At 40.0% G+C, this 23744-nt stretch overlaps 2 long non-coding RNA genes across 2 annotated transcripts in view; one reads left to right on the plus strand and one right to left on the minus strand.

Annotated features, from left to right (window-relative positions):
* LOC106148913 overlaps positions 1 to 3989 on the plus strand; it is a 21577-nt gene extending 17588 nt beyond the window's left edge. Inside the window, exon 3 of the long non-coding RNA XR_001234669.1 lies at positions 1835 to 3989. This is a non-coding gene — a long non-coding RNA (uncharacterized LOC106148913). The remainder of the gene's footprint in view (positions 1 to 1834) is intronic.
* A 7452-nt stretch (positions 3990 to 11441) lies between these two features.
* LOC106148914 lies at positions 11442 to 12983 on the minus strand. Its single transcript, XR_001234670.1, has 2 exons — positions 12790 to 12983; positions 11442 to 12422 (listed from the first exon to the last, which is right to left on the minus strand). It is a non-coding gene; the product is annotated as an uncharacterized LOC106148914 (long non-coding RNA).
* Positions 12984 to 23744: the final 10761 nt, after the last annotated feature.

Genomic DNA, 23744 nt, shown 5'->3' on the forward strand with positions numbered 1-23744 from the left:
AAATGTACCACAGCATCATTAAGCAGAATGTTCATTTACAAAAGATAAATCTCTGATTACACTAGCAATGTTATGTCATTGTGGTGGATTGACAACTGGTGGCCAACTTGTAACACCCTGTTGAACTGAACCACAGTGATGCTGGGTGTGGGAGACCCACCTGAGGATTGTCTCCGGCAGCACAAGAGGCAGAACTGGAAAGAAAGAAGTTTAGAACTGTTGGGAGCTCCTCCTCCTAGGGAGCTTGTCATGCTGGCTTTCCTGATGAACTCGGCTGTTATCATCGGAGAAACTCAGGACCTCATTGTCAGTGTAAATGGCTGTGGTACCTTTGGGGGAGCTCTGGTTCTTACTTTGAGCCTTGCTTCCTGGCTCCAGTGCAATCCCTCAGCCTGCTAGCACAGATCCTTCATCTCGCTGGCACAGACTTTCAAGTTTCCACCACTGACCTTGGGGCCCTCTTAGCACACATCCTTGAAGCAGGCCTGCATGAGACATTTTCATGGGCTCGTGGCCTCCAGTTGGACTCATGGAGGGGGGCATTGTTATGGGCTCTAGGTCTTCAGCTGGACTCTTGTAGGACTTTGCAGTGGGATTCAGGGCCTCAGCTGGATTCTTTTGGTCTTTAGTGTATGGACAGATTTCCTGCACTCTCTTTGTGTATGACTCTTTGGGTGACTATTATAAAATAATCCTATAAATTGTGTGTCCTCTATTGTATTGTGCCCCTTGCAAACCACGACTATGACAGTCATCTTTTCCAAGTAACAGACACTCAGTTTGATCTTGTATATCTGGTCTGATTGACTGTTGCAGCGGCCCTGTGTGGCTGTCTCATAGAGACCAGTGAAGGCCGCCTGGTGAGACCAGAGCAGCAGGACTGTGTCCTCCTCTCACCCCAAGGTAATGAACACTGCTCCTTGTGCAAAAGATAGAGTGATCATTGTAGGGAAACAAAGGTAGGGAAGATGAGCAAAAATGCTTCTTACTGTGGGAGAGTGGGTAGAGAAACTCCAGTGAAAAAAAGGAGGTACACTGAGAGGAGGATAAAAGGCAAAAAGAAAAAAAGTAACAAAGTGGGAATGAGAGTTTGAAGTTTAGCTGGAATTCAGTAGTTGCAAATATTCTTGGATAAAATGCAGCAAAAATGAATTTACTTTTCATGATCTGGGAAACAGAGATGACTGCTTTAATTCTGATGGGGTTCTTGTGCTGTGAACACTAATTCTATTTTCTTCTGAACAGACAGTGACATGATGGTTTTGTGATCTCAGAGAACACAGACTCTGAGTCTCTTTCACATGCACCTAGAATTTCCCTGGGGTAGCATGGCTGGAAAGGAAAGCCAGGTTCTTATTTTCCTCCCAGACTGTTCCCTTTTTCTCTGGCTGCAGAAGATGGCTTTGGGAAACTGAGGTTGGGACAGTAACTAAGCCACACCTCCTCCCTAGTGTGTGTGGGAGACACAGCTCGCAGAGGTGTGTGACAGTGCAGGAGGCCCCCGAGAGCCCTGGGCAGTACTTCCAGAGGATATGCCATGGCACGGGGTCAGAAGGGCTATGGGAAAATGGAAGTAGAGGGTTAGACAGGAGCTCCATGCTGCCCAGACATGAACAATATCGAGAAGGCTCTGAACAGTACTTTATTTCATCTTTGTATTTCACCATGTGCAAAAAAGGGACAATAATATCCCTGGAGTCACAGGATTCATGGGGAAGTAAGTGAAATGAAATAATATACATAATGTATATTTTATACATATAATGACTAGACAGTTATGTATATAAAATTTTTTAATGTACTGTACACAATCTCATAACATTTTTGTCATCAGGTACTAGAGCCGTACAAAGTCAATGGGAAGCTCTTTCTTCAGCACAAGGTTTACTGACAAGGAAAAGATGAACTTCAGACTGGAGGAAAGCAACATAGATTACAGGTTTGTTAGACTTAGGACAATAAGAGAAACAGGAGGGTGTGCTTCCCCCTTCCCCAGCAAGAAAAGCCTTAGCCTGATGTCCACACCTTTTGCTCAGGTCCTGGTGGACACTTGATGTGTTGTAGATTCTAGGAGCAAAATCGTCAGCATGGGGAAGGCCCACAAAAAGGCTGAGTTTCTCTGAGTCCTTAGAACATTACACATGTACTTGCTGACTATAAATTCATGTATCTGCTTGATATGCAACTTCTTGAGCTTTCCTCAGCATCTGTAAAAGAGTCATTTAATTGGCTTCAGTTGTAAAACTAAAATGATAGAGTCTGGGGCCTTGGGTGAACTGTCCTCATCTCTGCCTAAGCTTAAAGCTCCAACTCCCAGCAGAAGGAGTCTTGATTTACAGTCATGCCATGATGGATTACCTGGAAACTCAACCTTCAGGCAAACTGTGATTAACTTGACCAAAGACATCTGGGAGAGCCATCCAGGGCCTGAAATTATGATCTCTGTGTTCCAGCCTGAAACCAAACACCACTGGAGTTGCCTTTCTCCAAAATGCCCGTACAGGGGCCTTTGTGTGTTATCCCAACAGGTTTCTTCTTTTCTTTCTTCTCCTTCTCCTTCTCCTTCTCCTTCTCCTTCTCCTTCTCCTTCTTCTCCTTCTCCTCCTCTTTCCCCTTCCCCTTTTCTTTGTCTTTCCCCTTCCCCTTCCCCTTTCTCTTTGTCCTCTCAGAACAGCTCAGCAAAATACACCTCTGCAGGGGTGGTTCACAAAGAAATGATGACTTCCCAGCTCTGCAGAAGTTGCTTTTTAGAGAGCAGATTTCATCTTACTCAAATCCTGGGAGAAAGGCAATTAATGCCTCAATGATTAGCAACTGCTGAGTAAGTAGAGTTTGCCAGGGCCAGGGACTAATATAAAATTTGGCACCTGAAAAATCATATGCTCACAATTAGCTGGGTTTGTTTCTGGGTACTGTAAATTCACAACATGCCGTCAGAGTTCATTTTCTGTGGCTGTTATCAGGAGTGGAGAAGCTCAGGGGGAAGCAGTGGACTCGCAGGCACTAACACGGGCCTTCAGTGGAGCAGGGAGCTCTCCTGTGCACCAGGTGCCTGTGTTTGTGCTGGGGAATGGATGATCTAGCAGTAGCTACAGAAATAGGACTTAAAAGAAATTAAATATTTTTTTAAAAAATTAATAATTCCTTCCACCAAAAGAAGCCCTTCAAGAAAACAATTTGGACTTTAAAGCTTTAGAGACATGCCTTTTCTGGCCTTTCTACATCTTTAGCCACCTTTCTTTATTTTGAGATAGGGTCTTGATAAGCCACTAAATTGCCAGGTTGGGCTCGAACTTATGATCCTCCTGCCTCAGCCTCCCAGGATGCTGGGATTCCAGACATGTACCACCACACCTAATCATACTTAGGGTGTCTTGAGGATACAGCAAATAGGTGAAGTAAAAGTTCCTTAGTTTATAAAATCAAATCAATATTTAGAAAGGGCCAGGGACAAGGAAACATAAAAAGATAAAAAGCATTTGTGCCCAAGGATTTTCCAGAAAACTCTGAAGCCTTTTCACATTTTAAAAGACCAGCCAAACTCATCTTTTCTGGAGAATTTAAGCATAAATTAGAGGATTACACTTAACTCTGAAGCACCGTGGAGGGCATTAAATGGCTTTGTAGACACTGAAAACTACTACAGTTTAAATCCCTCAAATGAATTGGAAATATTTTCTGTTAATGGGGAAGAACAGATGGGTGTGGTTGGAGAAGGATTTTCACATGGTGGAGGAAGAGTGAGAGAGGTGTGGCGTGTACCTCCAGGAGTTGTCCTCCACTCCTGCCCTTCCACTCCCAGTACTGGAGTTGGCAGTGCATCTCATCCTCAGATCTTTCTTCCAAGTTTCAGCCCCAGAAAAAGGGGAAGTCTGTTTCTTTGTGTCTGGCTGCCATGGCTGGTTTCCTCAGCCACTCGCTGTTGAGTTGGATTCCACCAGTGATGTGGGGTGGGGCTGTAAGTACTCTTCAGCATAGCCAGAATCAATCTGTCCTTACAAAAGCAAAAGATAGAGCCTTGAGATCACAGACATCATTTCGATATCACTCCTAATAGTATGTCCCCTTTCTAGTCATTAGGCTGTACTCTGTTATATTGCCTTACATAGGAAGCAAATTTAATGAGGGCTATTAGAGAGAGGAAAAGTCTGTACCTGAGATTAAAATTTGCTTTCCCATAGGTATCAGTTCATTTCACATTACTGTAATGAAATATCTTTGGCTGGATAACTTACAATGAAAAGAGATTCATGCAGCTCATAGTCTTGGAGGCTGAAAATCCAGGATCAAAGGGTTCCACACGATCATCCCTTGGAGAAGAGCTCATAGTGCACGAATACATGGGAAAGAATACATGGGAAGGAGAGGTCATGGTGAGACAGGAAGGGAGGATAGGGGAGGGTTGGGCTGGAATGTTTGCAACAACTCTCTCACAAGGACTTAATTACCGTCCCATGAGAACAGCCAACCATACCTCCACCCCATGAGCCTTGGGGGATGAGTCACACCATATCCAATGAGGAAACCATAAGATTATTTTTTGTATGAACAACTCAGCTTAGAGCCTCTATTTTGGACCCTTAGATATTTCAATAATTTATAATGAATACCCTAAAGAAAAAAAACTTTGCTGAAACTCAAAATCTGCCAGTTACCCTTGTATTTGCAAGATAAAGAGGTTGTGTACTGATGAATTTCAAGTGCAAGTTAAAATTTTAAGAAATATCTACCTAAATCCATTTGATATCTTCCTATGTATTAAAAAAAATCCTTTTCACTTGGAAGCCACAGGGAATCAAGGAAAGCAGGAAAGTACTGTGTTTCTGGTCATGTGTAGCCACATGGCAATGCTCCCTCTGTCCCTAATCTCGCTGCATGTGTTGGCGGCAGTGAGACTGGAAACTACTATGAGTGTATTGGTTTGTGGTACCAAAGGTGGCTCCTGACTTTCACTTTTCCTGACACCTAACAGATGGTTGAGTGTTTTTCCACAAGTGTGGAAAAAACCTAGAATTGGATTATAATGAAAGACATAGTAAGGCCGGGGAGCTTCATACAGATTGTCCTTTCTTGTTCTTATTTTATGATATCTGTTAAGATCTTAAATTATGCATATAGTTGGAACAACAATTGATAGATACTAAAAATTCTTAGAAAGCTAATGATCCATTGTATTTTTAAAAAGAAAGTCTACCTTCAAAAATATTAATCAAGCCTCAAAGTGGTGGAACCCAGGAAGCCCATTTATTATTTTATCAAATCTCAATCTTGGGGCAAAGCTCCATAAATGTTTGTTGTTAAATTAAGGAGCTAGAATTTAATACAGGATAAAGCAAATTTTTAAATTAATGGAAAATTATGAGTTTTTCCTAGAAAATAATATTGGCTAGTCATTTGAAGAAAATGGGTACTTTCATACTTTATACCACAAAAAAAATATTTTTCAGGTGGATGAAAGGGCTAAATGTAAAGATAAGAACTTTAAGTGAATTAGAAGAAAATAAAGGAAACTCTCTTTATAAGCCCAATATGAGGACAGTCTTTCTGAGAAAGATACAAAATGCAGAACCTACAACAGAAAAGAAAATCAAATTGGTTGACTTTATAAGAAAAAATTTCTGCAAAATGAATGAAATATAGATAAGAAAAAATACACAAAACTTTATGGTAGAAAATATTTACAAAACATGTAACTATTTAGGGAAAGGCAAAACACACCACAGAAAGAAGTATCAAGGGATATGACTAGCTAGCTAACAAAAGAGGAAGACACAATGGTCAGTTAGAACTTGCAGATCCGCAACCTCCTCAGTAGCTAGGAAAACTCAGATAAGAAGAAAAATGAGATTCTATTTCTGCCCAGCTGATTGGTAAATGTGGAAAAGATTGTGAATCTCATAAAAAAAAATCAAACAGGTATTAAGCACTGTTGGGTAGTGAATTCAAATGCGGTCAGAGCAAAAAAGTTGCATTTTCCAGCTGCTTTAAAGCTCAAAACAGAGCCGAATGTGCTGCAAACTTGTGTTCCTACAGAGAAGATTATTAGCACTATTTGGGAATACTCAGGTATGGAGAACCACCTGGATGAAACTCCTTGAAAGAAGAGTAATTATCTCCATTTTGGCTAAACCTGGCCCTATTTCCATGATATTGATATTCCATGTGTTGAGATCACTAGGACTTTTCCTTATCCCTTCAGCTGGCTTTAAGCCAAGCAAATCGGTCCAGGTGAGGTGCTGATGGTAGTCTTTGAAGCAAGGTAACAGTGCAGTGTTTCCTTCCCCACACACCCCCAGCTCCCAAATAAACATGTGTGAACCAGGGCAGTATGGTGAGCTCTGCTTCATGCTGGGATTGAGCCTTAAGATAAAAGGCTATGACTTCCCAGGGTATAAAAGATTACACATAAGAGCTGAAGCACTGACCTCAAAACTACCTCAAATTGTGACATGCAGATTACTCTTTCTGCATATCTTTCTCTCTGCATATTGCAGAGGCAGTTTCAGGCCTCCTACCTAGTTCAAGTCATAGCACTCATGTACTTCTAGACACTGTCATAGTCACTCATCCTCAAGCAACTCCTTCCGTCACAAATTAATAAAACCTGGGCTTGGCCCTGGGTGGAGGCCTTTGTTCCAAATAGCCATCATCATGGCTGAACTTAGTACTCTTTGGGTCCCCACAACTACAAATATACCTTAGTATCTTTATTCTCGCCATGAGTTGCACTTGAAGTGGTAGATTAGAATTAACTTGCTAGAATTCCAATAACTTTTCCATGGGATTACAAATGTAAACTTCCCAGACCTGGACAAGGACCAGGAAGGGCTCTCTATACTCAGGTTGGCCCCAAACTGACTAATCTAAGAGCTGTTGCTCCAGGAAAAAAATGTTTCTACAATTACAGGAGATTGCAACCATGGAAAAGTCTAAGGTGGGAGAAACAGCGAAGTAGATATTCTGGAAATGAAATCTTGGTTAAAGAAAGAGAAATCACCTGATAGGAAAAAAAAAAAAAAACTATCTTCTCCCATCACCAACAGTTTTATCCTGTCATCCTATTCTGTGAACATCGGACAAGGAAAGAGCAACAGTTCACATTTTGGAATTGAATAAGATTACTTTTTGAGGTTTCTGGCACCTAGATTTGTTTAGGGTTTCTGTACATGAACACATACTTACTTAAAAGTACTTCACTATTCTAAGATTTTTGGTACATATTTAAACATTATAATTTTTTGATTTAAAATAAATTTATGCCCATTATAGAGAATTTGTAGGTTAGAGTACAAAGGAAAGAAATGAACATCTATATTTGTACCATGTCATTCACATTTTGACAGTATTTCTTTTCAGTCTTTCTTCTGTACTTACATGGTGACTCCAGATCTCCACCCAAATTACCAAAAGGTGTCAGTGAGACACCTTTTATTTACCAGAACTTTACCACCCCTTTATTTACCATCCTTTTATTTACCAGAACTTTACAGGGAGATTGCCGGGGCATTTAACTATAGACTCAAGAACTCCTGTTCAGGAACCAAAGGTTTTCTACTGAGAAGTCAGGAAGTCTGGCCTAAGACAAGTTCCACACAGGAGACAGTGGAGGTAGAGAGGAAGGAGCCAGGGGCTCTGTCAAGCAGAAATATTCAGTGGTCTAAAACACCAGCCACTACAGGAAATGTCAGTCTCACTGGTGTGATCACTGCCGATCTGGGGGACATTTCTCTGGTGGAGGGCTCAGAAGCAAGAAGAACGCTCCTCCTCAGGCCACATAACCCAACATGGCTACCACCACCATTGACCCCACTTTCTATTTCCCTGCTCCCAAGACAATGGATTTCTGGCAAGGCATCGTGGTAGGTTGAATATCAGTCTGTTCCTACAACAGCTTCCACCCTGGGATCAGGCTCAACACCAACCATGAACCTGTCTAAATTCAACTGTGCTTTCACTGAACAGAACATCCATGGAAATGTGCAGTGGGAATATTGGGAAGGCTGCTTCGCCAGACCCCTAAAAATCTCACTATGTGTTGAAGGAACAGATTGCTGGAAATGGGAGTGTGCTTTACCTATTTGTCTTATAAATTTCACTGACCCCTAGTTTTTATCATACAGTCTCTTTCAGTCTTTATCTTCTCTGAAATGATTTCCAGCAGAGATTGCTAAAAGGAATTATTATAAATTGCCTTTTATTTTTTAAAAAACAGTCTTGAAAAGTAGATTATAATTTGATGACAATTTCGAAAACACCAAAAACTGACGATGAGTGAGTGTCATTGTCAACATTGTTGCTTCATTATCAAATGGTGAATAACCACACCCTACAAATGATGGTAGCATACACCCCTACCAAAAACTTTTCAAACATCAATTACTTTTAGTCATCACTGTTCAAAAATCTTGCATATATTTTAAAATGTATACAATATAAAAACAAAAGATTACATTAAAATATTAAACATATATGTATCCATTGTGTTCATATGTGTGCAAATAAATATGTATATTTTTGTATATATGTAATACAATTATATAATCTCTAATTTTGTCTCTGCATCTCAAGGCATACTTTTTTTTTTTGGTACCAAGAATCAAACTCAGGACCTTGCACTTGCTAGGCAGGTACTGTACCACTGAGCTATATCCCTGGCTCAGGGAATATTCCTATATAATCAGTTTTGAAGATTACTAGCCAAAAAATGTGCTTTCTGTCTTTAAATAGATTAAAACTGAAAGTGGGCATTGTTGACTGAAATAGAAGAGAATAATTCCACCAGAAAACATCTAAACTATTCACTCAAACAGCAGCCAATGCCATGAATGAATAATTAAGTAAAATATATACACAGCTTATGTAAATGATGATTTTATATGTAGAAGTTATATATAAGAAAAATGATAGAAAAAAAAAACCTTTTCTTGTTTAGAGACATTGTGATGCTTCAAGACTTGTGTGAAGGAAAAGTGAAAAGTGAACACAGTTGAGATGTGATTCCTGGCATGAAAGAGTCTGGACAAAGACCTACTCTCATGAATGCAGAACACATGAAAGTCAGTCAGAGAAGGAGAGTAATTTTATAGGTCCTAGGTGGAGATGGGTCATTTGTAGGGTGCTGACAGCCTACCATCTCTTTGGATTACTGAGAAAAATTCAAGTTTCAATTCTATATTTATTCTTTATAGAAGAGCATTAAATAGTCTTGTTTTAAATCAATATTTCCAGAAGGAGAGAATACAGTTTATGTTCTGTGCATGAAAACTAGAATGGTTTCCATATGTGGTGTCCTTGGGCACCACAGAGCACACCATCATGGTACCTGGTACGTCGTGAGTCTGTGGGAAACTTGAACTCGCACGATAGTGCCAGGCATCACAAATGGTCATCTGAATCAGGAACAGGGTTCATAATTCCAAATCAAATTTTCTCCTCTATGATTCATAGTTTAAATTTTATTTCTCCATGATATTTGTTTCAATCTTTGGTCTCCACATAGGATATTGATCCACTTATTTAAAGATTTTCTTGAAAATTATCCCTGGAAACATCCCTCCTTCATCCTGGTTCCAATCCTTCCTGTTTTCCTGCTCACCAGAGTTCAACCGGAACGACCCCCACACTAGGTCTCTCCAGCCCTCCAGAGAAAGATGGCGGCCGAACGCAGCTCCTGCATCACATGTGCATGAACGCCATCAAATACTGGAATTTCATGGAAGTGTTTACTCTATAGGCCCCAGCATCAACTTCCTTCTAGGCTTTCTGTGGCCTTGATGGCAGCTCCCTCTTCACTTTCTGCTTCAGGTCACAGTAAATGAGTTTCCCACCCAGAAAGCCACCTGAATCTCTCGAGGCTTGGAGCCCTAACTCGTGCTATCCTACCCTTTGCTTACAAGATTCAGGGCTCATTTTAGCCTGATCTTGACCCTGGTCTTCTTCAAATCCATTTCCACATGACCTACAGGAGTACCCTGAAGGCTCTGTCCTGTGCTGATAGCGGTCTCATTCTACCTTTTCTATATCTACTTCACAGAGAATTGAATGGTGTAAAATACCTGACAAACCCAAGAATGGATTAGCCAGCTCTCTGTATCTGTGGATTCACCTAACCCAGGATCAAAAACAGTTGAAAGAAATTGCATCTGTCCCAAACATGTCATTATTCTCTAACAATACAATGTAACAGCTAGTTACATAGCATTCGCATTGCACTAGGTATGACAAGTTATCTAGGCATATGGGAGCATGTACATAGGTTATATGCAAATACTGTTTCATTTTATGTGAAGGGCTTTGGCATGCGGATCTTGAATCTCTGAAGACACTGAGGACAACTATGAATGGGGATTATTATTCACTTGAGTTTTTTCCACAGAGCACAAATCTGCCTGCACTGGACATCTGCACTCCATCTCCACATGATTCAGTGTCTTCCAAAGATGCCTCAGGAATGCTTTCAGCCCTCAGCCCTGGTTGAGACAGGAATAGAGAGCCCTCTGAGGGCTCACCTTCCAAGATGGCACAGTCTGGGGGCTTACATGAATCTTCTTTAGCTATCAGAGTTCTTAGAGTAATACACTACTTACCCTTTTGGGTTAATGATCTAATATATTCCAAACCCAAACTGGTTATCCAGTGACATTGTGGACAGAATGCACAGTGCTCAAAATGTAAGGTGCAAAAAGTGAGCTGTTCCTTTCCTTGACACAGAAGCATTATTTGGTGCACTACCCTCCTATGCAATCATTCACTGTCACTTTAATCTGCATGAGTCCTGTTTTAAAATCCCTTTCCTGCTTTCCACTATTGCAGCATGGGGAAAGACATTTTTGAAATGAAGAGATTATTGTGAAGTACTGAGCTTTGTCCCCAGTAGATCCGGCATCAGGCTGGCACAATGCTCAGAGTTCAGAGGCAAGGGTGTGCTCAGCTGAGTGGCATCTTCTCTCCCGTAGACCACAGTCTTCCTCAGGACTGTGTCACACATCACTGGGGGATCCTGACTCAGAGGAGAGCACTGAGGACACAGCCAGAGCCCTCCACCTCTCCCTGCCTACTCTCGGCCCAGAGCATCTTCTCTTAGGGTCTCCAGGCTGCTAGAGGCTTCTCAGTTTGCAGTGACTGTCTGTCCTGGACAAAAGCTGGAAACAAGTAACATTAAAACACACCCAAGAGGTCAGTCATTCAGAGCGCTAGTCTATAGGCCAACACACCTCCACAAGCCCACAGTGATGAGCAGACTTTTTAAAACCACTTTGCTTCTTTCTCTCTCTCTTTTATTTTTTTTTTTTATTACTTTTAAAGTTGAAAACACAGTGCAGCTCTACAAAGCATTTTTTTCCGTCCTCCTGCCATGCACTGCTGCAGTGTCAAGTGTGTGTGTGTGTGTGTGTGTGTGTGTGTGTATCTTTTATTCTCTTGCCAAACAACAGAAGCAAGGGAGGAATGAGGGAGAGGGTTTTATTTTGGATTCTTCTCTGTCCACGTCAAAATAAAAGAATTGGCAAAATGATATTGCAATAATTGTGGGCCTTCTTGCTGGACTCATTTTTTTTTTTGCTGGATTCATTTTGCATTCTGCCTTTAAAAGGTTGTTTATTAGGTTATACAGGGCTCTTAAGAATTCAAAGAACTCTTATTTTGACAAAACATTTTTCTATCATCTGGTTAGAATTTCTGAGCCAGTTAGCTCAGATCTACTATTTCCTCCCCATGTGTTCCACAAACCATGGGAGGAGAGGTCATTATTTTGCAGGAGTCAGGACTGATATGCAATTACGGGGCTGTGTGCAGGATAGATGATATCTTCTTTCCATTCAGCTCACATAGAGGCTGTTTGTCTGCACTCAGCGGCCGACGACTGGACTTAGCCTGCTCTATCTTTTAAGTGACTTACTGGCCAGCTTACTTTGTCTGTTTATTTAGAAAGAAAGCATTGTGTGATATGGTTATTCTAACGAGGCCAGCAGAGCAAGTGCTGCCTTTGACACGATGAGTTTGCAGTGTACCCACATGCCTACACACACACACACACACACACACACACACACACACACACACAGAGGCCCTCCTGCCTGGTACCAGGGAACCTCCGATCTGGCCCTGTCTAGCTAAGATTTAAGTGGATGGCTTTAGAGCTGGCCAAGGTATGTGCACTCTCCGTCTCCTCTTTCCGGGTACTCTGGGGACAACTGATGGGCAAAAGCTGAGGTTTGGATGCCGGTGAGCAGCCATCTCTGGTGCTTTGCCTGGCTTTGCATTTGTGCTTTCTTTGGCCTAATCTGCTTAATCAAGACTAAGCTCTGGCTGCCAGCATTCACGGGGTATGTGGGCAGCAGACTGGCGCACCTTTGCTCTGCCAACAGAGATGCGCCTGCCACCCCAGCAGCCCCTCGCTCTGGAGAAGTGTGCGACGATTCAACCTGTGAAAAGAAGCAGACGTTTGCAGTACATAGTGTCGGTGAATGCACCCAACCACACACCACCCTGTGTTCTGGATAGACTGAGATGTGTCAGAGAAGGCCCATAAAAGGGGAAATCAGCACTTACACGGGGGGTTCTTATTTGCCAGAAGATGGCTCACTGGGACAGAAACTTCCAGACTGCTGTCCACAGTCTCCTGAGCACTCACTCTGTGTGAATGACCTTAGGAACTCCAGGTAAAAGGTCTGTGATGTCACTTAACTCCAGAAAAAGACAGATTGTGTGCACAGGGGACTGTCACCCAAGACAGCTGGAAGGTGGGTTTATTTTAGAAATATAAGCAATGTGCTCAGAAAGGGAACTCACTTTGTTTTCAGAGATGGGAAAGGAAGGTTCATGGAGGGGGCCTCTTCAAACAAAAACCTCTCGGGCTGGGGATTTAGCTCAGCGGCAAAAAGCGCCTGCCTGGCAAGCGCAAGGTTGTGAGTTCAGTTCCCAGTACTGGAGAAAAACCAAACAAAAACCTCTCATCAAGGACATCCACAGGTCAACTGCTTTCATTTTTCAGATCTAAATATCTACACACATACACATGAGTGTATATATTTACATACACACATATGAACTATATATTACACTCATATATACTCATGTGTATTTACACATATATATCATATGTCAGTGTTCACACACTCTGTGTATGTGCACTAGTCTTCTTTATCCATGGCTTTGTTTCCCATGGTTTAGTTACAGCAAATAAAAGGAAGGGTGAATACAGTATATCACATACTTTTTATTATAGTATATTGTTATAAAAATTTGTCACATTTTATTACTATATGCAGTTATTAATCTCCTACTACACCTAGGTTATAAAATAAACTTCACCCTAAGCATATTGAAAACCATGGTGTGTGCTGCTTTCACACTATCTTTGGTTTCAGGTGTCCACCAGGGCTCTTGAAACATAACCCTTGAAGTTAAGAGGGATCTATGATGCGTGTCTATACATGCACATACATGTTTATACATAAAGAAATTATTTCTATATAAAGAAATTGTTTTAATACTATTTTTAAATTGCATCTTTTCAATTGTTGTGGCATTGTGGCAAGTTTATTAGTTAAAATAAACTTAATTTACGCATGTGTGTGTGCTCATATTGGTCAGGTTTGTATCTATTTGTTGGGAGAATAGATACAACTTTTCACAATGACTATGACTATATGATATAATGAAATCTGTCTTTCAGTTTATATGTTTTTCTTTCAGCAATACTGTTATAGACGTGAAATGTTTTGCCTTCCAATATGGCTGGAAACATGGGTAGTCTTTCTGACAATGTCTATATCTACAGCTCATAGGTGGTGGCTATAGAGTACAGCCTGTGGAGATGGAGCATAACTTTCCTCATTCAAATCTCTGCTCTACTCATCCATGGTACCTGATGCTACAGTTAAATTAAGCATTTATTTCCTGCTCTCCAAAATAAGTGTGATGACTGGACTGTGTCACAGGACTCTGACAAGCCTTTTGTAAAGCAATGCATACAAAACACATAGTAAAGTTCCAACACACAGTAAACACTCAGTGAGTCTTAGCTATCACTCTCTGGTATGTAATAAGTCCTTGGGTTCACAGCATGCATCCTAGACATCAGAATGGTGATTCTCTTAGAATTGTTTTGCTGCATTTAACTGATCTGAAAGTATAATTAAATTACTAGAATACCATAAAGAAAGCAACAGCCCAACATTTTCTCTTCTACTTCTACTACTACTTTTATTTCCAGCTTTGTCATGATTCAAATCCTGCTTATTTAAGTGCAGAGAGATTTGTAAACATGGAACAAAGTAGCCTTTCCCAATTGCTGCAATTCATCCAGGTAGATTTGACTCTGGAAATAGTATTCTGAGAGCCTCATCCACCATGGACCTTCTATGATAGACCAGCCTCCATGACTCACATATTAGCAGGGCACTCATGGAAGATCCACACAAACACTCATTCCTGGATGTTTTGGTTTGTGATGCTCCTCCATCAGGCTCAGAGCTTTTGAGAGATGGCCATTTACACCACAGTGCCACCCACAGCATAGATGGCTTATCTAGGACTTCTGCCATGAGTGGATACGAAACAAACACAGCTCTATTGTTGGGTGCAGGTCATGTGATATGTGACTTGGCCAGCTCAATTTCATAGCACAGAGTAATGTGCTCACAAATCTTTAATAGCTCTCTCTGACCAAGAAATTGAGCCCAAATTCTTTAATCTGTACAACAAAGAAATGATATTTGAAGTCTTTCTGTAATGTAGTAGCTTAAACTCTGAGGCTACAAACACGAGTGATTCAAAATTTGTGTTAGAGAACAGTGCTTGTATCAGAGGGCCTAAGAATGGTATCCATTAGAAGGACCTGTGAGGAGGAACTTGTTATGGCTTGCATCTACATGTCCCCCAAATCCTCATGTGATCATCAGTGGGGCTTTTTGGAGGTGGCTAGATCCAGGGTGTGTAATGCTGGAATCAAGGCTATGATGCTGGGATTGATTTATGGTGCAATGCTAGGATAGGATGCTAGCCTGGATAGGATATAAGGGACAGAAAGACAGCCACTCACTGCTTGCTGCCTTCTGCCTGTCATGAACTGTTTTCTTCTGTGATGCCCCCTTGCCATTCCACTCTCCCTTGGAGACAGAGAACGATGGACTGAAATCTCTACCATTTGAGTCAAGAAACATTTCCTCCTTTAACACCGGGTGTTGAGTATTTTGTGTCAGCAATGAGAAAAGTAACTAAGACAGGACCCAAACTATCTGAGAAAAAAATCATAAAATTCTCATGACAGTGGGAAAAGTGATAGTTTTCTATAAAAACATTCCTAAAGAAAATTAAGTATTGGGTTAACAAAAGGCCTGTCTGATTCTATAATTTCAAGATTCTCCTGCCCATATTATGAAGACTGTCTTGGTCACTCAGCTTCCGATGGTCTAATTCTCTGTTGTCCAAATTCCTGGGGTGATGAGTCTTTTACATGCTTCCTCTGGCACAAGACATAGTCGAATGTGGGATCATTATCTTTTCTGTATAAATGCGGCAGCTATCAATCTTGATTCTATGCTGGGTCTAGCTCTGGACACTGTCTGCCTGTGACTGACCATATCCCAATCCCAACATAAACAGTTCACTAGCCCACAGTCCTCTGTCAAAAGAATTCCTCATCCTTAGAGGATTGTCTTGTCTTGTTTTATTTTGTATTACTTAGAATTGTTACTCTGTGAATTTTTTATAATTTCTGGATGGATGATATTGTTTGACTAACATTATCACAATGCATTTCATTGCTGTGTGAAAAATTACCTCAGGGCTGTACAAGAATTTTCTTATGCTATGTGTCAGACAAGAGCTACCTGTTACTCTTGGACATCACCATCTGCTGAGTAAACATCTGTCCAGAGGTTACTGTTATAAGAGTTTCTCTAGTTTATGTTCTGTGTTTATAAAGGGACTGGACCAACCAATCAGGTAGGAAGGAAGAGAGAGAAGGAGGGAATTGGCGGGGCCCGGGGGAGGAATAAGGAAGAAATTAGGAAATTAGAAAGAAAGAACTTAACCATGAAAATAACAAATTTACAAATACATGCACCATAAGACGACTTAATTAAGTCAAATATGTGTTATTTGAAAAGACTACAAAAATTCACAATGCTCTGCTAAAATTGAAACAAAAATGTTTTAAAAAACAGTAGAAGATTGAACTTTACTATCAGCCAAGATGAAATATCAGGGGCAGAATCTTAGGATCAACTTGAAACAACCACCTGAAACAACCAACTAAAATTAAAAAAGGAAAAGAAAAGAAAACAATGGTTTTCAACACATTGTCTATGCATTGTTCCAGATTTCTGCCTGGGAAAAGATTCTTTCCTACAAGAATAGGATTGGATCACACAGTACAGCCCCTGAATTGAAGGGCAATCAAACTTCTGGCTGAAGTTATACAACAGAGGGAAACTGCACAGAGAGAGAACTGAAGATCTGCAGATTTCTTTCATGGGTTCAAAGGAGTAGTGATCAGTGGAGAAATAACTTCCCAAAAGACAGAGAGAGAATGGTGCCCGGAATTCACACAAAGCTGAAAATGGTGTTCTCACTACCAAACTGTAAAACCACACAATCCATCCAGTATTGTGTTAAGTTTTCAGATGGGTCTTATCACAGTACTGAGGACAATTAGCATCAGAAAAAACATTGCTTTGTTCCCTTCTAACAAATCTTAAAATGAACTGTCTCCAAGTAAGGCAACTGCATTCCAGAAAAGAAAAAAAAAGCAAATATATTTAAAAGAACGTAAAAAGTATCCAAACACCCAACAAAGTAAAATCTACAGTCTGACATCTAATTAAAACTTAGCAGGCATTCAAAGAAACAGAAAACATGAGCCATCGCAAGGGAAGAGGAGGAGGAATCAAAGAACCAAAAGATTAGACATTACAAAAGGAAAGACTAGTGAGCTGGAAGACCCAGCAAGAGAAATCTGAAGTAAAACAAGGACTCCAAACAAAACAAGAAAAAGAAGCAAAAACAACGAACAGGGCTACAAAAGGTAACCTGATAAACTCTTGATTGATGTTCTGGGGCAGGGAAAGAAAAAAAAATTTTTTTTGAATAATGGCTAAAATTTTTTAAAATAGATGAAAAGTTATTGGACTTCAAGCAGAAGAAACACAAAGAAAATACAAAAATATAGATAACAAAATTATTCAAAATCTATAAAAATAGAAAATCTTAGATTTTCAACCCACTGGAAATAAACAAGCAGGAAGACAGTAGAGCAATACTTTAAGGTACAAATGGGGAAAAAGTTATTTTAAAATTTCACATCTTCAAAATTATTTTAAATAGTGAAGGATGTATAAAAATGGAAGAAATTCATTGCCAACACCTTCAGGCAAGAGAATACCAGAGAGAAATGTATATTTGGACAAAGGAATGAAAAGAACTAGAAAGCAAAACTATGTGGTAAGTAATGTTTTCTCACTACTTATTGTTAAATTTCATTATTTAAGTGAAAAGTATTTCAAAATCATGTGAGGTTTATAACAAATATAGAAGTAAAGAATATAAAAACAGTAGCACAATCCCAGGGGAAGATAACGCTATCATTTTATATCATATACAAAGTAATAGAATATCAACAGTAGACTGTGATCAGCTGAAGATATACATTCTAATTCCTGAAACAATCACTAAGTTAAGGCAAAGGTTTATTACCAAGCTGGCAAAGAAGATAAATGGAATTAAAATAAACAGTACAAAACAAGGCCGATAAAAGATACATTGGTTAAGAAGAATGGAAAGATGTGGCATGCTAACGCCAGCCCAAACTGCTAGTATAAATAGATATATCCACCGCTGCCATCAGACAGACCAATACCTGTACTTCTCTTTCACTAATGGATAGAGTGAGCAGACAGAAGATCTGTAATGATATAATGGACATGGTCAGCAACATCAACTAACTTGACCTAATTGACATTTACAAACCCTTTCACTCAACAATAGCAGAGAAGATTCTTTTTAAGTATAGAAGGAATAATCACCAAGATAGACCACAATGCAGGTCCCAACACATATCAAAAGAATGCAAAGCATTATTTCTGGCTACAGTGGAATTAAATTCAAAATCAAAACAGAACGATATCTAGATGAAAAAAAGAGGGGAACATAATTTCACATTCTGATGACATTTAAATAATAAAATGCTATTAAAAGAACTTAAAATCAGATTTGAAAAGATAAATGAAATTTCTAGATTAAATATACAAATAAAACAATTTAAAGAAACTGAATCAATATTTGAAAATCTTTCTTTAAAAGTGCTCTGAATTACATGGTGTTACAGTAACTTTGCAGGGTATTCACACAAGGCATATAGATACACACATGCTCCATTCCCCAGCTATTCTAACAAGTATCAGTGTGAACACTGGAGAATTTCTTACACACATGCATCAGAAATCATATTAACAATATACACAGAAGTTTGATACAAATAACAAAAAAGGTATAAACAACACAAATGTCTACCCACAATAGATTGAGTAAATAGAGTCTAATCCAATAGAGACCAGAAAAATTAATGAACTTCAGTTACATACTACAAATGAATGAATCTCACAAACATAATGTTAAGAGAAAGGAATAGATTGCCAATAAATCCATCCTCGTGGTTTTATTTAAAGAGTGAAACTAAGCAATGTTCTTGAAAAGAAAGACTGGCACAGAGTTAAGGGTATGATTTTTCCTGGAGGAGGAGGCAAGGGTTAGAACCAGGAAAAGGCATCTGAGACCAGAGTCAGCAAATGTTTTCTATAATGGGCTGAAAAGTTGGCATTTTTGGTTGTGGGCCCTATGGTTTCTGCTGCAAATACTTAATTTCACTGTTCTGTCCCAATATAACTTTATTTACAAAACCAGGCGGTGGGCTAGATTTTGCCCACTACAAGTAGAATTGCAGATACAACAATCAGTGATGGATTAATGGATTTTTTAATAATTATTACTTAAAGAGTATGTACACAACATGCATATATATAATTATATGTATTCCTATGCACATATACTGTATTTCATAGTGGAATTTTCTAAAAACAAGTTCTTTGTGTCTGTATTTTGTAATAAAAAAACGCCCTAAGACACCTATCCAAAAACCACCATGTTGACTTTTAGAGTTTTGAAGGTGAAAGATCTCACTGCTAGGAAGTAAAGAAGTTAGAAATCAACCTAAATGTCACCATTGCCTGACAATAATATACTTAGTTCTTGGAACATAGCACTTAGAACAGGGCTGGCACATAGTTACATAAAATCTGTGTTAGTTATTATCACTACTATCAGTCCATTGATTAAGTTGATTCTATTAGCACCCAGGATTTTTAAATGTTTTCTTACTACCCTGGAGACAGTCGTCCTTAAAAATGGAGACCCCTATAACAGTTACTTTGAATCTATTGTATAGCTGGATTTTAAAAATTGAAAGCTGAGGCCTAGAGTAATTTATTTGAGCATTATTTTCCTAAATTTTGCTTCTCTCTGTGCCCCCTTGAATTTCTTATTTTTCTATTATTGTTCGGTACAAGTATGATAAAAATTGTCCACATCTGTTATTTATCTTTCTGTCCCGGGGCAAGGCAAATGTATATAGTTCCCCTCAAGATAACAGGAACCATATGGAGCCTATGGAATTCTATGTATTATCAGTTTACAAATTTGAACTTTTCCAAAGATTGTCCACAGGCAGCTCTGGGTTCTTGGGTGCAAGAGTTTGCACGAGATGTTTATACTCAGCAAACATACGGGTGTAAAGCATGCTTGCAGCTGGTGCCTCATCAGAGCGAGAGGGCTGAGCTGTGGTTTGCAGTGGCTCTCAAACTTTGCATATTAGCATTGCTTTGTAGGCATTAAAAAATCCCAGTGCACAGGCCATACCCCATAGCAACTGAATTAGAATCTGTTGCTTAGAATCAGTGGCATTAGTTCCTTTTTTGTCTTGTTTTGTTTTGTTTTAATTCTTCAGATGATTCCATTATGTAAGTCAGATTGGGCATCACAAAGAGCTTTGAGGGTAGGGGCTGCAAAGGAAATGTGTAAGTACCAAAACACCTGAATTTGCAATGATTTTGTTTTGCTGTCCTAATTAGATGATGTACATGTCTGGGTAAAAACCTTCATCCTACTCAAAATCTGATTAGCATCCCTAAAGTCCTTACTGTCTCTCTAGAATATCCTTCCCAGAAACAGCAAACACTGATTTGAGTAGGCCTGGAGGATTAGAGAGACAGGAGGAAAGAAAGAGAGACAGAGAGAGGGAGAGAGAGAGACAGAGAGAGGGAGAGAGAGACAGAGAGAGGGAGAGAGAGGAAACGGAATCCATTCATCCAATTTTCAAGTCAATTGCTATTCATTCAACAAGCTACATCCTGGGCTTAACACAAACTGTGTGTCTGTTCCCCTAATCACATGCAGTTGGCCTTCAAACAGAGACCAGAAGGTGACAGTGGAGCTACCTTCCAGACACCAGCTGGCTCCAATTCAGAGTCCGAGAAGGAGCCAGCACAACAGTGGGTCATTTTTCAGAGGATGGCCCAGTGGATGCTGTTTCGAAGACAATCTGCTTTGATCCCCTGTGGCCGTTTTCGCTCTTAGGAAAAGCTTGGGTTCTATAGTTCCCACAATGGTCTCAGTGTCTATAAAATCCTTTCCCAAGTTGCCTCTTGCTGCAGAGAAACAATGAAGCATTTGAATCACTATCCAGAGCTCTGTTGCCATCCAGAGTTGAATATCTCATCCGGTATTCTACAACAGAAATAATACTTCAAATGGTAATCCCACTGCTGCATAAAGCTGCCTTGCCACACGGAACCTTGTCCTGAGTGCTTCAGGTAAAGCGATTAAAAATCATCTGCAAAATGATAAAAACGCAAAATTACCCAATAGCATAATCTTTGAAGCTGTTTCTGGCTTGTACATCTAAGTTTATCTGAATTTGAGCACCTGGACATAGTTTTGTGGAGATAGGTGAAGTCCGACTAATGAGGCGAGTACAAATTCTACCACTTATCTTAGGCAAGTTACTCATTCTTTCTGAGCCTCAATTCCTGCATCTCTAAAAAAGAGCTTATGAGTGTATTTGTCTCATAGGTCTGGAGAATTGGATAGTTGAAAACATATGTTCTAGGGTCAGGCTTCACAGCTAGAACCCCTGGCTCAGCAGACACAGGTATGTATCGTTCTGAACGAGGTACCTAAATTTCTGTGCTTTGTTTCCTGGATATTTTGCAAGGTGGCTATGAAACTAAAATGTATTAAGTAGTACAAAACCTGGGAAATAAAAAAATTTAAAAATAACAATTATAGTTATCATAATCCAATTCATTAGAGTAAAATGAGAATACACAACTTATGTAACTATAAATACTAGAGTTGTGCATATTCTCAAACTCTTTCTCCCTCTCACTCCTGAGGGGCTCTCAGTCCCCAAGTCATATGTAGCACTGGAGACTAAACCTCTGACCTCCCAGTAGACTAGGAAAATTGGCTCATCTTTAGTTCTCCAGTAGCCACTCCCAGTGTTGGTGCTCAGTACCCTCAGGGAATGGATAAATGAAAGAATAAAAGTGTGCATGAATTGAGAGAGGCGATACATTGGAAAATGATAATAAAAGAGGACTACAGAGAGAATCTTCAGAAAAGAAATTTGAAGTTATTTGTACAGAGGGAAGAGGGGAAAATATTCATGACAATGACAGAAGTTCCTGAGGGGCTTGTTGTGAAGAATTTAAACTTCCGTGTCTACAAGTCTGTCTAATGGAATAAACACTTACATATAGCAATAAGCCAAACTTCATACGTGGCCAGATATGTGGTTGTGGGAACTTAGGTGGGGGGAATCATGGCCACACCCCATGATGTTCCCTGGAAGCAGAGATGTCCACTCTGTACCTCATGACTCAGCGATGCACTTCTGGGGAGAGGTAAAGGACAAGTCTGTGAGTTCTAAGAAACAGGTGTGGAAAGCAAACACTTGTCCCTCACCATCAGATTCCTCTTGCTTGGCTAAAGAAATGCAAAAATAAATAAGTAAGAAATCCTACACAAGATTCAAGAAACCCATACAGATAAGACAAATCTCAAGGAATTTCTGTGATATGTAGTGGAAATGGCAGGGAGCTGTTGTGTTAGCCTTTGTCACTCACTATTACAAAATGCCTGTGGCGAGGGACTTTGTAAAGTTAAGAAGCTCATATAGATCCCCATTTTAGAGGCTGAAAATTCAAGATCAAGCAACCCATCAGCTCAGCATAAGATGGTGGCCTCAGGGCAACATCGCAGTACAGTAGGGAAGAGAAGGGAAGCAGCCTGGAGGAGAAGCCACCAAACACATGGGTGATGCCTCACAGCGGCCCACTCTTGAGAGCACAAACTCACTTCAAGACATCACCATTAAACCTTCCGAGGGTGGCACTGTCATGACATGATCATGTTCCCCTGGGCCACACCTCTGAGAGATTGTTCCCTCCTCTCAGCACCCTACACTGAGCAAGAGATCACAGGACAGAAGCAATATCCACACTGCAATATCTTCCAACCCATATCCACTTTATGAGAGCACACTCAGCAGAAGCCCACTAGCCTCAAAGCGTCCAGGCTGTCAGCATGGGACAAACCGTTAGCAGCAAAAGCCAAATCACATCAAGTATTGAGGTCTCCTACAGTAGGGACCTCGGAAGCATAGTTCGTCTCACCTATGCTAATTTCTGAAAACAGATCCAGCAATGAGGGAACTCTAAGTGCTATGTGCCAGGGAGAGGTAGACGTCTCAGTGCTCCCTTCTCAGCCAGGGACATGTGGGGCCTCTGTGGGACCCAGGTCACACTCTCTAGCCTGCTTCTTCTCTGATTTCTCCCCATTTTCTGAAACCCCACAAAAAACTTCTGAGAAATCTAATCTTTTCTTTCTATCTAAGCAACTCAATGCCTAAGAAAATCATCCTTCATTTTCCAAAGAGATAAAGTATAAATTTCCTCTGTAGGGATGAGCAAACAGAAACAGATTACCAGCTTCATTAAGAGACACAGAAACATAAAATGTCTTTGAACATTCTAAGGAGCCAGAGACAGTGTCCTCTTAAGAAAGGGAATTATTATGTGAAGCATGTCTGGAAATAACACTTAACAAAGTCTGGAATTCATATCCTTGATAGGATTTAAGAAACTGAAATGCAGAGAGGGCAGGCAGAAAAGGAAACATGCAACTTGAGATAAGGAGACTTCATGGAGGTAAAAACAATAATTGTGTAATTTGAAGCCAATGATGGCAGTGAGAAGCTGAGAAAATATTGCAGCAAAGAGAAACAGTGATGCCTGAGTCCACTCTCAGAAAAAAAAAAATAACATACTGTATTTGTTTTTACTTGAATGAAAACCTTTTGGAATGTTAGGCAAAATATGATAAGAGTAACTGAAGATTTTGGGGGCAGATGGGAGTGCAATGGGACAGAAAACTTTGCTTAAGAAAGACATTCCCGTAGGAGAAACTTGTATGTACCTGACCTCTTTTTACTGAGGTATGACAACACACAAAGAAGGTATACATATTTTATACCTAATATATGTGTAGCCAATACATACATATATAGATTCACTTAAATATAAGTACACACTCAAGGGCTGGGGATTTAGCTCAGCGGCAAAGCGCCTGCCTGGCAAGCGCAAGGTCGTGAGTTCGGTTCCTGGTACTGGAGAAAAACCACAAAAAAA

Source organism: Chinchilla lanigera, unplaced genomic scaffold (genome assembly GCF_000276665.1).
Source record: "Chinchilla lanigera isolate Chin_1 unplaced genomic scaffold, ChiLan1.0 scaffold00031, whole genome shotgun sequence".
NCBI lineage: Eukaryota > Metazoa > Chordata > Mammalia > Rodentia > Chinchillidae > Chinchilla > Chinchilla lanigera.